Source organism: Peromyscus maniculatus, chromosome 12 (assembly GCF_049852395.1).
Source record: "Peromyscus maniculatus bairdii isolate BWxNUB_F1_BW_parent chromosome 12, HU_Pman_BW_mat_3.1, whole genome shotgun sequence".
NCBI classification, from domain to species: Eukaryota; Metazoa; Chordata; class Mammalia; order Rodentia; family Cricetidae; genus Peromyscus; species Peromyscus maniculatus.
In genome coordinates this window covers 16,326,559-16,341,663 of record NC_134863.1, presented here as the reverse complement: position 1 = coordinate 16,341,663, position 15,105 = coordinate 16,326,559, and the positions used below count along the sequence as shown (strand labels likewise).

The window sequence follows — 15,105 nt, the reverse complement described above, 5'->3', positions numbered from 1 at the left end:
GAGGATCAGCAATGTGTTCTCAATAATAGAAAAAGTAGACAGAACCCATGAGGAGAGAGAATCTGTATAATACTGGCAACTGAATTTAACTTCCCTGACATTTACTGAATGTGTCTTTTGAAATAAACAACACAACTTACATGCTCGGACATAACACAAACCTTAACAAATTTAATTTAACTGAAGTCACACAGTCTGTTTTCAGACAGCAAGGGAGTATGTGGGAAGTCAAGGCCATGAAGGCACCAAAAATGTGGCAATTAGTGTGGCAATTAATGATCCCTGGGACAAAAGAAGAATTAGACAATATTTAAAATAAAAGCCAAAATACAACAGAGTTTCGTAGGATGAAGCTTAACGATCATTAAATTTTTATAATACAATTATAAATGATCTCAGGTCTCTAGTTTAAGCATTAACCCTAGTAAACCAAGAACATACTAAACCTACAGCAAGCAAAAGGAACAAAGCATAGAACGAAATCCACAAAACTGGGAACAGAACAATACAGAAAATCCAATGAGAAGAAAAGTTGACAATGGAAAACCATTGCAAGGGGAGGGAAGGAAATAAGATTCAGAGCACCAAAACCATGACTGAGGGAAAACACCACCACCACACTTACATACATTAAATGACAATAAGGGAACGCTGTAAGTCAGATAAAATCAACAATTGCTTGACCAACACCAACTCTCCGAGCTCTTAAGAATAAGCCTGTAAAACTGTAACCCTAACTACCTCACAGGGCAAATGCTCACACATCCTATCTGAAGTACACAGTTAAGGATGTAGCTCATTTGCTTAGTGTGTGTGTGAGGCCTTACATTCCATCTCAAGTGCTGAACAAGTTGAATCTACACACACAAAATAAAAGCCTTGTGATAAAGAAAATTCTAGATCCAGTTAACTTTGTCAGTAAATTTTATCAAACACTTGAGGAATAGTACTGATTAAACAGCAATGTTTCCAGAACAGCCCGAGAAGAACACTGCCGACTCCTTTTACAAGGCCAGCACTTCTCTTAATACCAAATAAAGTTAAACATATTACAGAAAGAAAAAAGTCTACGGATTAGTGTCCCTCATGACACACGCCCAACTCCTTAAAAATGATTAACAAGTTAAATCCAACCATGGTTGAAACATCTGGCACATCACAGTCCAGTCAGCTCATCTTGGGAATGCAAGGTCCCTCCAGTACTAAAAATCCACATGTGTATTTCTTCATATTTGGAGACCATGGAAAGAAAATGCCATTTGATCAACAACTGATACTGAAAAACATCTGATGAAATCCAATCCCTTTCATGATTAAGATTCCTAGAAACAGGGATAAAAAGGGACTTCCTCTCCATGATGAGAGTACCTATGACAACCCCACATCTAACATCACAGACAAATCCTCAGTGATTTTCCCGAGATCGTGAAGGAGACAAGGATGCCATTCATGCCTCTTCCGGTCCCCATCTCACTGGAGGTCCTAGCCAAGGCAAAGGGAGCACAGGACAGAGATGGCTCGGATTTCAGAAGAGTAAGAAATAGGAAGGAAGTCTTATTTAGAGAAATAGTGTACATAAATATCTTCCAATTTTTAAGTCAGAGCTTCTATGATTAATAAATTTAATAGAGTCACGGGACACTGGTATATAAATATTAACATTAATTTTATATAGTAACAATTACTATTTTGGAACTGATTTTTTTTTACAGTTCTATTTACAAAATCCTTCCAATCATAAGACACTTATTAAAAACCTTACAAAATACATACAAGATTTCCAACTGGAAAACTAAAAAACAGTGGTTAAACAAATTGAAACCTAAGTAAATGGAGAAGGATAGAAGAAAAAAAATGAGTATTGTAAATATCTCATTTCTCCTTAGACTTATCCCTAGATTCGACACAATTCTAATCAAAATCCCAGCAGGATGTTTGTTAAAAACTGACAAACTAATTAAAGGCAAAGTAATCAGAACACCCAATATAATTTTTTAAAAAGGAAAACACAATAAAGCACTTGATTTCAATATTTACTACACAGCTACAGTCAAGACAGTGTGGGGATTAGAGGATGGACAGATACACACAGGCAGATGAAGACTGTGGGTGCTGAGACAGACACATGTCCTTCTCACAATCTACAGACCGCTAATTTACAAGTGGACCTGGAACAAGTTGGGATCCATAATGAACAAAACAGACAATACCTGAACCTTGTTCACTTTATAAAGATTAACTTGACATGAGAAAAACCTTCCAAAATCTAAAATTATAAAAATTCTCTGAAACAAAACAAAAACAAATTATGAATCAACTTCAAGTCTTATAAGGACCTAACAACACAGAATAACCAAAATAATAACCAACTGCATGAAGGCATATAGGACAGTAGCCAACGCTAATATGTGATAAACATATGTAATAGTAGCCAATGCTAATGTGTGGAAGCATATAAGACAGTAGCCAAAGCTCATATGTGATAAACAGAAACAATAGTAGCCAGTGCAAATGTATGGAAGCATATAGGACAGTAGCTAAAACTAACGTGTGGTAAGCACATATACTAGTAGCCAATGGTAACATGTGGTAAGCATATACAATGGCAGCCAATGGTAACATGTGGTAAGCATATGCAACGTGTGGTATTGTTAAGTCTGGGTGCTGGTCTTCAAGGTAAGGAAGAAAGATATGAAATCAGACTAGCATGAAGGTGGCGCTGGTGAACGAACAGATAACGAACGACATCTTCTCTTCAGAGCTATTTCTAGAGTGTGTAACAACTGGGCCAAGTACACACTGATACAGAAATTTATTTCTATTATGCACTAAAACCATCACTTTAGATACTCACTGGGTATCATTTGATACTCATTTTTTTCCCTATGACTCAGTCCTTTATAAATAAAATGAGGAGGTTCAACTACAACACTCTACTTGTCTTGACTAGAGTGGAGGCTTACTGAGCATTTAAATTCGTTGGTCAATGGCCATGAATGGACTGGTAAAGAGTCTGCATTTCAGTCACTATATTCTGCAGTTAGGACCAAAGTTCAACTTCACATAAACCACACACCTAAAGACTGTGGAGGCACTACTGAATGAATAATTAAAACTACTGAAATTAAAATATCATCATAGTTTTCCCTCTTCCGTTTTCTCCTTCCAACCTTCCCCATGAACCATGTTTGTTCTCTCTCAAATCCACAGCCTCTATTTCTTTAATTTTTTTGTCACACACACATACACGCACACGCACATATACATATGCACACAGTTCTAAATATATAAACACAACTAAACACAACATGCTTCAGCCGTATAAAGTTACTTGTAGATATATTACTTCAGGACTGACCACGTGGTATCCAACTGGGGACTCTTCTTTGGAGAAGATTATTTCTCCCCCTCTCAGCCCCACCTGGTTCACCTACAACATAACTCCTGCACTCAAGGCTCGGGAGTCACAGCAGATGAGGGGATGTGGGAGGGAAGAGTGGAAGAACCAGCAGAATAAGAAGTCTGCCTGAATGAATCTACCTTAACTGAAAATTACAAGTTAACAGGAACTCACAGTATGCCATGACAACCTACTATTACATTTCATTTTACAACAATCTACTGCTTTCCCATTTTTAAAACCTATTTGAATAAGTCTTTGGCCTGCGCTATTATGTCTTATTTAATGATTGATCCAGTATTAGTACTTCTGTAGATGGTTGCTGAAACCAGGTCCTCAAAGGATGGAACACAGAAAGAAGCATTTGGCAAACTGCTCCCAGGTGACCACCTTGACCAGTTAGCCATTCCTTGGCTCTCTGCAGTCATGACTTTCCTTATTTCAGGGAAAATGAAAGAATTAAACCCAGAGCTATTTTCAAAGATGATCTGAAATGTAACACTGCAAAAAAAGCAAGCCCACAAAGTAGAGGCTTAGAAATGAAGCATCCACACGGTTCTACATAATCATTTAATATGCTAAAATAAAAACATTAATTGCCGCAGTTAGATTGAAAGTGATCCTACTGTTACTACTGCAACAAAGGGCTAAAGCTATTCAGATAATCACTCTGCTTTTTTAAAGATCCTAAAGCTTATTCACAAAAGTAGGAACCGTCATTATCTGCCAATCTCCAGCCCATTCAGGATGTCAACACATGCATTTTTATTACAATTAAAAAATAGAAGGAAAAACTGAAGCTTAAAGTGAGGTGAACAGCCTACCGGTGTCAGCAGTGAATGGCTGGGATGGAACGTATACTGCCCTAGGAGTCAGGACACTATGGTTGTGGGTACCCCTCCAGTATCAGCTGCCTCGAATTTTATAAAAATTCACTCAACCAACAGAATTGAAAACTTGGCTCAAATAAGCTACATGGAACTGTAACAGATTTTGACTAGGCCTTGAGCAAGCAAAGTACTCAAATAGATATTTCATATATGCACTAAGTAAAGTGGTAGATAATAAACATATATGTATGCATCATCATCACAATCATAAGATCCAAGTATTGTTTATAGACATATGAGTACCTCACGGTTTCAAATACATGTTGAGGCTGTGGTATTAATCATACCTCTGTATTATAAGCATATAAACTTATATTCATTATAGTTTATGTTATTTATGTTATGTTGGTGCTTGTAATAAAATTGGAACTAAACTAAATCTTTAAAAGGTCCTCCAATTTGCCAATACTAAGTTGTAGAGCCCGGCTCTACAACATCTCTTTATGAAAAAAAAAACAGAGTTCTTTCTTCAAAAGCAATGTTTTCAGACTTCCTTTTTTAGGCTCAGAAACTTTTGTTTAAACTTAATTTTAAAGGCCATTAGGAATGAGAAGGAGAAAATGGGATCCTCTGTTTGAGCCGGGTTTGTTAGCGGCTGCAGCAGTGAACGGGGTCTGAGGCTGAACACATCAGCCAAGCTGTTTCTCTCCACCCGGCTTGTTCTCCAAGGGACTCCCAGCTCTGAAGAGTGGCTTCAAAATAACCATTAACAAAAAGCTAAACCTCATCTAACTTCCAAGACAGTCATTAGGGAGACACGAATAACCCAACCAGAAAATGGAAAAAGAGTGGCGGCGAGGGTCTACTACACACTGAAAATGATACTTAGAACTACATTTACACACCACACACACACACACACACACACACACACACACACACACAATCATAGAAAATACAAATTAAACTTTGAGATCCCACTTTCAGACAACTTTGTTGGCAGGTATTTTTCAAAGCGAAAGATGTTCAAGGTTACAGAGAGTGGAGACTTAGAAAGTCTCAGATACTCTTGAGAACAGTGAACTGAACTTCTTCTTGGGTGATATTACAATAGGCATGGAAAAGGAAGTCCACACACATTTTTTTTGACTTAGCATGCTGACTCCAAAAATCAATCCCGAAAAAAGTTTTAAATCCCAATGTGCACAACTGCATAAATAAATTTACCTTGAGTGGCAAAACCAGAAACACAAATTCTTATCAGGAGGAAAAATGGCTAAGAGTGTTGTGGCCCAATGAGCCAACTGAATGAATGACAACATTAAAGGAAAATATTGCATTGCCTTCTGGACAAAGACACTAAGCATACATGTCAGGATAAAAGCAAAAGCAAGATGTATAATAATATGCATATGCCGCAAGTATTTGATGTGAACATACATGGTTTTACAGTGTATAAAGAATTCAGGAAGGGAACACTTAAGCTGTCAACAGTGACTTTTTCTAGGGAGAGTTTTGGAAGGATTTTGTTCTTTATTTTCTTTTTTTTGTTGTTCTTTATTTTCTATACTGTTGTGTAATTGAATTCTGGACACAAGATGAAATACTTACATAATAAGAAAATTTAAGAAATCAAGACACTACTGTGTTACACTCCGTAGTAAACTGCTCGAAGGATGAAAGTGAAACCCGAATTACAAATTTAATTTCAGACAGTGCTCTGATCTGCACTTACATATCTTTCTTCTGGGAAAGCCTATAAAATTAGGACAGCCAGGAACACTTTATAGGCAGAAAGACACTGACGTAGTCCAAAGATTAAAAACATGAAATACTTCTCATCGTGGAAAGAAGAATTATTTCAACCATAAAAAGGGATTTAGTGGCATTAATAAAGAACTTCCTTAAAACAGCAAGTCACTGTTAAAATAATTAATCGACCCAAGTACATGGTGATGGAAAGCCATCAGTGGTAAAGCGGGGATGTGAGCAGGGACCTGTGTGGCATGCTTCAACAACTGCAAAAAAACCTCTGAAGAAATGAATCTGCATACCAGTCCATAAAAAGAGAGCTTTAAATTTTAAGTGGTTTTGCTATCCGCTGTGAATATAAAGGTTAAATGGGTATTAAAAGAGCAATAACTCTTTCTGATTACATTTTTTTTTATTCAAGAATAGAGTGAAACGTTCTAACGGAAGTGCAGACATTGTTAGCGGTTACTGGAGATGCCGTGGGAGTCAAAAATCTAACTGGTGGAGTGGAAGGTTTTATTTATTTATTTTTAAAGCAAAAGGCAATGTTGTAAAATTGGAAATCTTCTTGCTGTGGCAGGCTGAATGGAAACCTGGTACAAGACAGCTGACTAAATCTGGATTATCTTTCCTTATCGAGAAGACCTGGCTCACACCCGAGAAAAGAAAACCACCACACACACGTAGCTGAACTGGCAGTCAAATAGTTCTTCATCACAAATAGTTAACCACACTTTTAAGCCATCAACTGCAGCTGTATTTTAGGGCACTGAGCTAAAAAAAATTCCCTAGTGAGAGGCAGTTCATAAGATTCAACCATAAAACCTAGATGGGAACTTCTCGGTTTGGAACCTGCTTCTCCCAGATGTAACTGGCTGTTTCTACTCAGCACTTGCCAGGATCTTATCTCATAGTTGCTATAAGTGCTTGACCAAGTTGACTTGTGGTACATTCAGGCTCACCAACATGTTTCTTGACACTAGGAACTACATATTACTTTTTCTCCCATCTCCCTAAGTCCTACTTCCAAGAAACATATCCTATACTTTATGATGTACATAAAAGAACTGGATTCTGCCCAGGGCCAAGCAATGGAGATGCTCGTAGGCATAGCTGTAAAGCTGATATAGAAGGAAAAGTGGAGTGGATTTGGACGTTGTGGAATTTTTTTTTTTTTTTTTTTTGGTTTTTTCGAGAAAGGGTTTCTCTGTGTAGCTTTGCGCCTTTCCTAGAGCTCACTTGGTAGCCCAGGCTGGCCTTGAACTCACAAAGATCCGCCTGCCTCTGCCTCCCAAGTGCTGGGATTAAAGGCGTGCGCCACCACGCCCAGCTATGTTGTGGAATTTTATTCTAAGATAGTGGTCTATTTGTTTATGCTGTGGAATATTTGTTCTAATGATGCAAAGATGTGTTGCATTCTTTTATGTTGCATTTGTTTAACTCAGCGAAGCTCTGTTACTTTGCCTTGTGTAAAAGACCTCATTGGTCTAATAAAGAGCTGAATGGCAGGAGAAAGGATAGGTGGAACTGGGAGGCAGAGAGAATATATAGAAGGAGAAATCTGAGAAAAGAAAGCAAGAGAAGAACGGGGAGGGTGCCAGCAGCCAGCCACATAGCTACACAGCCAGACATGGAGTAAGAAGTCAAGAAAAGTATATAGAATAGAGAAAGGTAAAAGCCCAGAAGCAAAAGGTAGATGGGATAATTTAAGAAAATCTGGCGAGAAACAAGCCAAGCTAAGGCTGGTCATTCATAGGAAAGAATAAGCCTCCGTGTGTATGATTTATTTGGGAGCTGGGTGGCAGGTCCCCCAGAGAGTCAAAGAACAAAGAGCCAACAAGTAAACAACAACAACAACACTTAGATGCTTAGCCTGGAGAGGAAAGCAGCTTTGGGATCTTCAAACGTCTGGGAGAGTGAACAGACATCACTATCCTCCTGGAGAGTGCAAGACTTACGATCTGCATTATCTCCTGAGCTGGGAAAACACCAGGAGGCATTAATATGTATGCAGGTCCCAGAGACTGGGGCCCATTTCAAGTTGGCTTAAAAGATATGTCAGGGGCTACAGAGATGGCCCAGTGGCTAAGAGCACTGGCTAATCTTGCAGAGGAATTGGGCTTGGTTCCTAATGCCTATGTGGTGGTTCACAATTATCTGTAACTCCAGTTCCCAGGAATCTATTCTGGTTTCTGTGGCCATGTGTCATACATATGAGGGTGCATGTGCACACAAACACGTGTGTATGTGTGTATAATTGCAGGCAAATACTCACAAAATAAAAATAAATTCAAGAAAAAAGAATTATGTTAAATGGAAAAATGATACATCTATCTAAGCCTTGGTTTTCTCCTTTGTTAATGTTAAAATGTTAAGAGGATGCAATGTGGTATACGAGCACTGTGTTCATGTCCTATTACAGTGACCACTGTTACTTATGTTTTATGTTATGTGAATAGGAAAGGCTAACCGCAGGGACACAGATGTATGAAGGATGTAGCATGCTATTTCTGAGTACTTTATGTTGCGTTCTCTGCAGCATATCCTCACTTAATTCATTACTAATGAGATATTTCCACTCTCTTGGTGAAGAATTTAGGGGGTTCAGGGGAGGTAACACATTTGTGCAAGTTCATAGGGAAGGTAATAGGTTTGTCTACGTCCATAAATAAATGCTTCCATCAGAGTTCAACTTGAGCTCCGTACCTCTGACCTTGGGGCATTATTTTTCCCACCAGTAGGAACTCTAGGAATCAAGACACAAAACAAGCCACAGGTTCTTCCCTCAAAAGCTGTTCTTAGAAGGAATGTGCAACACAGACATAAATGTATGAAGTATGCACAATAAAATAATCTGTGTTAGCAGTAAATTTCCAGGCTGCAGCCATGCGGCTTCAGCAATAACCCGAAGGGACGACTCAGATCTCTCTTGTATCACCTGGCAACCACAGATGGACACTCTAGATTGAGGGGCTAGGAGTTAGACAGAGAAAAGGGCTATGGTTAGGTAATAAAGATGGCAAAACTCTAAATGGCTTCTTCCTTACCCCCTTGACACCAAAGCCTGGGAACTTAAAACAAAGGGTTAAACAGCTGTTTCTCTTCCTCTAGTAGGGACCCCAGGACATGCTGATATGACAGCTGTGGGCCAGCCAGCCAACTTGTTTAAACCGACCAACCCTAAATTCGGGAAGACCCTTCAAAGACATAAAACACACCCAGCCCTGGAAGAGAGGCTGGACCATCCAGGCTCTTGGGTTTCTGCTCTGTTTTAAGCGGGGGTCTTTCTATCCTCTCCACATGCTTGTTTTGCGAGCTTGCGCGCACGCTCGCGCGCACACACACACACACACACACACACACGTTTCCTGACTCTTAAAGAAGTATTTCTCCATCACTTGATTCTATCGGCTGTGTTTGAGATTCTCCTAACAGTTATCTCTTGGCCTTGAGATTTCTCTGCCTTTTAATTCCTTAACTGGCAGAAGAGAATAAACCTGATCCAGACCCCCTAGATGGTAACAAGATGGTATCACTGTTGTTCACAGATATAATTAACTAGACATATGGATTCCCCTTCCTTGGGCTGGAGCCGTGGAATTCCTTTGTCTTTGCTCTTGTTTGTATGCTTGTTTTTGTTTGTTTTGTTTTGTTTATTTGGCTTAAAAGCCTAGGCCACTTGTACTGCTATATCTGTGCTATCCTATGAGAGCTGCGGAACCCACAGAGACTCATACCCTGGTGAGGAACAGGCTCATTTTATCATTAAGCTGAGCTCATGACAGGCAGAAAGGTGGTCTCGCTGTCATCTTTGCCGGTGACCCCATCAAGATGAGAACAATGATGTGACTTGGCCACCACCTTGGCTAGTGATACTATCAATGCGGGGGCAGGTACATGAATCGGGATCTACCTTGGCTAGTGACATCATCAAAACGGCAGTGACTGTATGTCCTTGCTGCCATAGTAAAGCAACCACATGGCATAAACCAATAGTCAATCATGAATCCCAATCTCCTCTCAATTTTTTTTTCCTTTTTGGTATTTATGTATTCAGATGCATAATAGGGTCATGGAAATGAGAGATTCCAAAGACTCCATGGCCATGTGAGCAGGTCAGTGCATTTCCTATGTCAGACTAAGGAGGTAGTACCAGACCTCCATGGTTTTCAGAGTTTTGCACAATATATTTACTGGTTTCTAAAAGAAACTTAGTTGTCCTAGCCACGTGTGGCCAACATTAGCTAGTTACTAATGGGAGAAATTTCTTCTCTCTCTCTCCCTCTCTAGAAGCCATCTGGGAGGGGCTTCATGCTTCTGGGAAGGGCTTCATGCTGTCATTCATAGTGCCTGTAAACACCCTGGATTTGTCATTGTTAAATCCGGTCTTGGAGGGAACAGTGAGGAGTCTAACAGATGGATATTCTTGTGAACCCCTCAAGAAATTCTAGTGGGAGGCTGGAGAGATGGCTCAACCACTTAGAACATGGGCTGCTCTTCCAGAGGACGTGAGTTCAATTCCCAGCACCTAACATGGCAGCTCACAACCATGTATAACTCTAGTCCCAGGAGATCCTATGCTCTTATCTACCCTTCATGGGTGCCAGGCACAAATGGTGTCTATAGACTTACACAGAATAAATTAATTAAATTTAAAATTAAGAAGCTCTAATGAACTTTGATTTGGACATTTAAAAAAGCCTGTTGTCGTCTCCTAAGGCTTGCAATGCCAATAATCCTGTCTATCCTCCCTCAAATCTCTTTCCAGGCACTGGTCAAATAAAACCACCAGTGGACTTTTATGGTCTTTTCAATACTCCCTTTGAGATGTACCCCAACTGCCACAGCCAATATCTCCATTCAGCTGGAAGAAGCCAGATCAGTTATTCTCCCAATTCCATAATAGCAGTCAGGGTTACCTCTTCAGAGGCGAGAATGGTGAGAACATGAGGTAGAAACTGGCTAGCTTAGGACAAAAAGCTCTGGAGGGAAAGCAATCATTTTTTCTCTTGGCTAAGCCAAGGATGTCCTTGGGCCCCATGACATGCTCATTGTTGCCAGAGACCAGAGATGCCAAAAGGGTTTGGGGGCACTGACTCTGAATCTGGTTCCTAAATGAATTTAGGGTTACCTCTTCTTAAAGGGCAATTCAGAATAGCAATAAAGGGCTGTTAAGAAAAAAAATTAGGATCGCATGAATAGCATCTCTAGCCTGGATGGAGACCTAACATTCCCGTTGGGATGTGTCAGTCATCTGGCCAAGAGACCACCTTTTGGAAGGCAGCTCATCCATCACCACACTAAAGAGACAGGTGGAATAACTAGCTCTCTAATGAGATGCTGTACTTTTGCTTCCCAACCCCCTTTTTTAGTGGAGGACCTCACCCGGCCACAGCCATAAACCTGACCGATTTTCTGAATCATTGAAGCAAGTGTAATCTCTGCCTTTCTTCTGCTTCAGCCTGTCTTCTGCTTCAGCCTGTCTTCGTCAACACTTGGACTTCTTTCCTCTTTCTCTAGAGCTTCTCACCCCACCGCAGGGCTGCTCGGCCTCATGGATCTGACCCCCATGCCTTCTCTCCTCCAGTCCCCACCACAGGGTTGCTCGTCCTTATGCTCTTGACCCTCATGCCTTCTCCAGTCTCCCCCACCGCGTACATGGCTGCTCGTCCTCATGGATCTGACCCTCATGCCTTCTCTCCTCCAGTCTCCCCACCGGGTGGCTGCTGAGATTTAGAGCTTGCCTACTCTGAGGGTTTTTCTAATAAAATTGTCTTCAAGCTTCGTGGGGAAAAAAAGAAGAGGAGGAAGGAAAAGGAGGAGGAAAAGAAGAAGATATCTCTGTCACAGAGCAAGCAGGATAGGGAACAATCACTTTGAACGATGGGAATCTTCAAGGACAAGATAATGCGGGAGTTGGTCACATAACACTTAGACATGAAAAACTGACCAGGGTACTTGGATGCCAGGCATAGAATGAGAAAGGCAAGGTAAGACATGACTTCTTGGGGGATATAAACCAGGTCAGGATGGGTGTAGCACAGGACACATGTGGTCAGACAATCTCAGAGAGTTTGGGTCAAACCCAAGCCTTCTAATTCACAGGATGTCTACATGTGGAGATTTAGATGCTTCTACGATTTTAATCTGTGAGCAACATATAATCTATAGGAACAGTCACCCATGAGGCATCATGGGAAAGATAGATAAGACTGACTTATATACCTTACAGCCACTTGAATTATCCCCCACCTCTATGGTATGTGGCAGTCTGGGGAAGAACATACTGAGAGCTGGCTTTCTAGCAAATTATGACAAAGACAGACTTCATGCCTTGCCTGCTTCTGTCCTGCTGTGCTCTGCCAAGTCACTAAAGCCCACAACCCTCGGCTCGGAGCCCAGAGCTGTATCTGTGTTTCCAGGACAACTAACTAAAGACAATGCCTCTCAGAGCTACTCTATTCCTTGAGGAGAAAACACGATCAACAAATTTGTTGTCAGGGCAGATGTGTGAGGTTGGCAGTTTTGAGATCCAATTTTAAAGCCTGGCCAAATTTTGGAGAGGAAACCTGCCATTTCAATGGGAAGAAAAGGAATGAAGATTAAAGAGATCTAGCTCAGTCAGGAGGGATACTTTTCAGATTATGAAAACAGGAGCACCATAGCTCATCCTGTATGGAGAAGTGGAGAGTGTCCTGGCTTAAGTACCAGAAGGATTTACACTGGACCTGTTTCTAGTAACAGGCGCCAGAAAGTCATCTGTAATAAGAATTGGTTACCATATGAAAAGACAGAGATGGCTCCAAGTTCAAGGTGTCTCTCCTAAATCATGCGGTAGAAATGCAGCTGTGCACACATCTGGGACAGGAAACATGGTTTACTCTTTAGGTTATGTTTTGAGCCGAGCTATGTTTAATTTGAGCTCGTCTTCCTTTTAGCTTTAGAGAGTAAGGCAAATTGGAGAGATGTGGAATACACGGTGTGTGGCTAGAAACCACAACACTTAAGGAGTCGATGATGCCCTGCTCACTTACTCACGGGGCTACTTCTCCCTCTCCCCTGCTGCCAAAGACCTTTCAGGAAAAGCTGGTAATGGATGAGTGTGTAAGAAATAATGAAATAGCTGAGCCGTCTTTTCCTTTTGGGAGAAAGGCCAAAATCCTCAGCAAGACCTCCATCCATCTCAAAACCCATCTTCCTTCAGGCTGCTCGCTCAGTCTCTGACCACACTGGCTGGCCTCTTTCAGTTCCTCAAGTCAGCATGTTCCACTGTCTGAGATGTCCAAGCTCTTGCTCAGAGCTCAGTAGGGTATCACTTCCTCAGGAATGTCTGCCTCAACCCTTCTGTCTAGGTCAGGATCCTTTGTCCTGCATCTCTTAGGACGATGTCCGTTTGCTCTGAAAAAGCTCTGTGCATCTCCCTTATTAGAAAAGAAACCCCCCAGTCTCGAGGGCTTTGTCACTGCCCAGTCAACATCCAGAGCTCATAAACAGCAGGCCTCCAGATGAGTTTTGTTAATAAGTAAATATATATTTTCTTCCTCAAAAGTAAGGCGAACCCCAATGTTCAAATAGAAATTAGAGGTTAAATTACCTAATTGGGCAAACCAAGCATATGTTTTAGTCATTAATTCAAATCAGATCATTATAAGAAACATATACAGGAACAAAAATAATTTGTACTTACATATACTTATTTTACTTAGAGAAGAAAGCTAAATAAACCACAAAGTTTGCTCTGGAGATACTAGAGAGGCTTACTATTTCAAACCCAAGTACAACAAGCATGGCCCTGTAATGATCACAGACAGCACAGCAAAGACTAGCTAGACATGCGTCAAAGCAGCCTGATTTGGGGCACAGCTTAGGCACATTTCCAACCCTTTCTTGTAATTACAGCCTGGAGCCACGGACTATGGAATCTGAGCAGAAAGAACAGGACATTACTCTTCCGGGTTGACCATCAGCACCAGCTCCTCACAAGGCCCTGGCCACTCTCTTTCCTCACGTGTCTGCAGCAGAGAAACAGTGTAGCAAGCAGGTACAAAAGGAAAGCAGCAGGGGGTCATCACTGAAAGAAATCAAATAAACTATAGTGCTAAAGCACCGAGTTTTTTCTTTAAATTGTAATAATGACTTAATATGGGGTTGGGCAACCTTTCCTAGTAATGCTAGGTGGGAATATAAGGGCAAATCTGATGAATACATCCTACTTTTTTTTTTTTTTTTAAATAGATTCAAGTTGGGCAGTGGTGGCACACACCTTTAATCCCAGGCCTGGCTGTCGTGGAACTAGTTCTGCAGTCAAGGCTGGCCTCGAACTCAAAGAGATCGGCCCCTCTCTGCCTTGCAAGAGCAGAAATTAAAGGCCTGTATCCCTACCACCTGTCCCCAAAGCCTACTTTTAACATAAGCTTTCCACCAAGTTCTCTGTCCCACTGCTGCTGTGATCACAAATACACAAGTCTTGGCAAAATCATCTTTAAAACCATTCATTTATTATGATTATGGGGGGAGGGCAGGGGGACTGGTGTGCATACAAGTGCCACAACGCTCCCAGACGGTCAGAAGATGGCTTTGTAGAATACATTCTTTCTTTTCACTGTTACACAGTTTTAGAGTTCAAATCCAGACCACCACATTTTGTAGCAAGTGCATTTACCTGCTGAGGTATCTTGCTGGCCCCATGACTTTTTCCTCTTCTTTTCTTCTTTTTCTTAGTTAATTTAAATTATTTTTAGTGTGTTTATATGCACACACACACACACACACACACACACACACCCCACCATGAGTATGTGGAGGTCAGAGGACAACTTCTAGGAGTCTGTTCTCTTTTGCCATGGATCCCCTGCATGAGGTTATCAGTTTTGTGCAGCAAGCACTTGAACCTACTGAGCCTGGGGGCACGACTCTGCTGGTTATCTAGTTCCTTTCTAAGGTTCAGGTCCTGGCCAGACTATCAACAGCCTCAGGCTAAGATCCCCTGTGGGGTAGACCTGCCCTGCATAGATTAACTGCTGCCACATTTCTTCTGGGGCAGCACCCCAAATCTCTTCTGTAGCTTTTACTGATGATTTTTTTTTTAATTGCACTTGGAAATGCATCTGGAAAAGGGAACTT

The 15,105-nt window shown here is 41.0% G+C and overlaps 1 protein-coding gene and 1 long non-coding RNA gene across 25 annotated transcripts in view; one reads left to right on the top strand and one right to left on the bottom strand.

The window, feature by feature from the left end:
• Positions 1 to 15,105, bottom strand: part of Lpp (LIM domain containing preferred translocation partner in lipoma) — a 602,788-nt gene that overhangs the window by 53,980 nt on the left and 533,703 nt on the right. The gene's annotated exons all lie outside the window — the stretch shown is intronic.
• On the top strand, positions 6,400 to 14,205 carry LOC143268100 (uncharacterized). The gene is made up of 2 exons (XR_013043697.1): positions 6,400 to 7,137; positions 7,313 to 14,205. It is a non-coding gene; the product is annotated as an uncharacterized LOC143268100 (long non-coding RNA).